Source organism: Mustela erminea, chromosome 4 (genome assembly GCF_009829155.1).
Source record: "Mustela erminea isolate mMusErm1 chromosome 4, mMusErm1.Pri, whole genome shotgun sequence".
Lineage (NCBI taxonomy): Eukaryota > Metazoa > Chordata > Mammalia > Carnivora > Mustelidae > Mustela > Mustela erminea.
Genome location: NC_045617.1, coordinates 18,956,554 through 18,959,593, shown reverse-complemented (window position 1 = coordinate 18,959,593; position 3,040 = coordinate 18,956,554). Strand labels below are relative to the sequence as shown.

General features: G+C 42.9%; 1 pseudogene; it reads right to left on the bottom strand.

Moving 5' to 3' along the window:
• Nucleotides 1-1,308: 1,308 nt before the first annotated feature.
• Nucleotides 1,309-1,862, bottom strand: LOC116589297 (annotated as a pseudogene).
• Between the last annotated feature and the right edge of the window lie 1,178 nt (nucleotides 1,863-3,040).

Genomic DNA, 3,040 nt, shown 5'->3' with positions numbered 1-3,040 from the left:
TACAGTTTTTATGTATTGCCTTATACTATAATGCAGGTATAATTTATCATATTTAATATTTATGGCCATTTTAAGAAAAAAACTCATTTGTCAAGACCAGTCAACATTAAACAAAATAAACCTATGAGTGTTTATCTATGGGAAAGATTTGATTTACATGAGGTAATTTTTTCCTGCAGATGTATTTCTTATTTATTTTTTATTACACCTTTGTTGAATGGGTAATATATTTATATGGTTCAAACACTAGAAGCTTAAAAATATATGCAACAAAAATATCCTGCCTATTTTGGTTCCTGCATTGCCTGGCAGGTAGTCTCTGTATGAGTGTCTTATATAGCATTTTGGACTATCCTTATGAATATGCAAGCTTTAGGGGTTTTTTGGTTTTGTTTTGTTTTGTTTTGTTTTTTGCAGGGGCTTCTTTGGGTTTCAGGTAGGACAAGAAGAAATAGGAAGGAACTCTCCTAGGCAATGTAATTATGTGTCCAGGATCACATACCCTCTCAGTGCAGAGCCAGATTAATTCTTAATCTGTTTGACTGCCAAGCTAATATTTGGTTCAGTGTGTCAGACTGGAGAGGCTGGAGTCAGAGGTCACCAAAAGACAAAAGGAGGGTGCGAGAGAAATGATAAAAGAAGCAGGAAGAAGGCAGGAATCTATTCTGCATCTTCCCAGGGAAAGGGGCCCAGTCCAGGAGCACCCATGGATGAGCCCAAGTGACGTGTCCTCACGTGCAAACAGGCTCCCAGCCACGCCTCCAGCTGAGGACCTCTGGGCTTTGGGGTGCCTTGCCCATAAAGGAGTGTAGCGGCTTTCTTGATGTCACCATGGCTCATGATGAAGAGTTAGGTTAAGTAGAGTGGAATAAGCCCATTAGACCATGTTTGTGCATCTGAAGAGGGTGGGGGGGGCGGGGCGGGGAGGGGAAGGTGATGCTTCAGGGAGAAATTTTTCTTCCAGGTGAAACCCAGCAGTCCACCTGACCCCTTTGCTTGGCATGGTCGGAAACTAGAGAAAAATCAGTGAGTGATCCCCGAAGGTGAGTCTTCCTCGGTGAGTTTGTTTGTTTGTTTTTAAGAAAAATGCTCTACTCGGGATTTATTACTCAGCTTCCATTATTCTGAATATCAAATTAAGCCTAATAGAAAGGAAAGTAAGTTACATGAAAATATAATTGGAGAAAAATGTAAATGATCGGAGAGCCTGAGATTTTGGATGACTGTAGCCAATACTGAGATACTGTTACAAGACCCACAGCAACCTCTGAGCGGGAAAAAAACCCTTATTCTATTGATTTTCTTCCAGGTGGGGAGACCTCACTCCACTGATACCAACACAAGACAGCACCTGCTCCCTCCCCCATCACGGAAGTGCCCAGGTAAGGGTGACATTACCAGGCAAGGGCATGCTGGCAAAGCTGCTGGTCAGCCTGCCGCAAGGTCTCCAGGTGCTGCTGTAGGACAGTGTGGCGGCTCCACTCCTGGATCACATCCACCTCCGGCTTCTCCACCGCGGTGCACATGCTCTCCACGTGCTTCTGCAGGGCTGCATTCCTCTCCTGGAACTCCACGTTGGATTTTTGGAGCTGGCGGAGCTCTGCCTCCCGAGCTTTGCTGTGGCTCAGGAATTCCTCTGTAAATATAGGAATGTCAAAAACAGACCGTTCCTTTACCTCTGTTTCTTTCTCATGATCATGAGTTGCCTGCCGGGCCACATCTTGCCTATGAGATTTGCCTTTCTGACGGTCCTGGGTTTTCCTACTGAAGACCTTGTAGACCTCAATCTTCTGAGGGGTAAGTCCATGGAGGGGCGAATTCCCAGAGGAGGGCTGAACGAGAGTTCCAACGTTCATTTTCATCCGTTTGCCAAAAGCATCGGAAACACTGGGCCTAATAAATGAGTCGCCTCTGAGGTCAGCCTTCAGCTAATCAGTGTGTTCTTGGGGACTTTGAGATTCTGAGATGCCATCAGGTATTTGTCAGAAAATTCTTAAAACTTGGGAAGATCTGTTTATAAATGGTTAGTCTGTTTTTTTTCTTTTTGAACACTGTATTCTTTTTTTTCTTTTTAAGATTTTATTTATTTATTTGACAGACAGAGATCACAAGTAGGCAGAGAGGCAGGCAGGGAGAGGAAGGGAAGCAGGCTCCCCGCTGAGCAGAGAACCTGATGCAGGGCTCCATCCCAGGACCCTGTGATCATGACCTGAGCCAAAGGCAGAGGCTTTAACCCACTGAGTCACCCCGGTGTCCCTCGAACACTGTATTCTTAAACACACTCACACACACACACACACACACACACACTATCCCTTACAAAACAGCGACAGAATTGGGGGGGTTGTGATTTGTTGGTGTCTGACATGGATGGTTCTTCCCATCTGCCTTCAACCACTCCAAAATAACAAGAAATCTAGTTTGAATTTCAAAGATGTTTCTAAACTTGTGTTTTTGCTACATTTTGTTATCCTAAAAATTCTTTTAACTTTTCTTGATTTTTTTTCTATGTAATTGTTTTCATGTGCTTCCATCTTCTTAAATCTGAGACGCAGCTCTGAGGAAGCTCCATCAGTTGCTCTGCCCCAGAAGAGCCGCTCAACAGGGACACCTTGGCGTCACGATGTCATGGAACTTTGTGCTTTCTCTTCATTTCTTTCTTTCATTGATCTTATGCTGAGGTTTGTAGTCTGTCCTCATCAAAAAACTGGATAAAGAGAGATGCAGGGGACATTCAGTTTATTTGTATATGTCAAAGCTATTTGGGGATTTAAGCAATGAGTTCTGAGTTAGGAATGTGCCAAAAAAAAAGAAAGAAAGAAAAGTTAAGAAGAGTGCTATATAGTGAATATTTAAAAGCTTACGATCTCTTAGCAAAACATAAAGCTTGAACACAATCTCGAATGTGATTCTTTCTTGTCTCTGGATTCTCGATCAAAAACCCAATTCAAGTGCAAAGGGATGTGGATACATCAAGACTGATGGCAGCATTATTTTTATAGCAAAAGATAGAAAAACTTAATTAACCACCTTAAGGTGA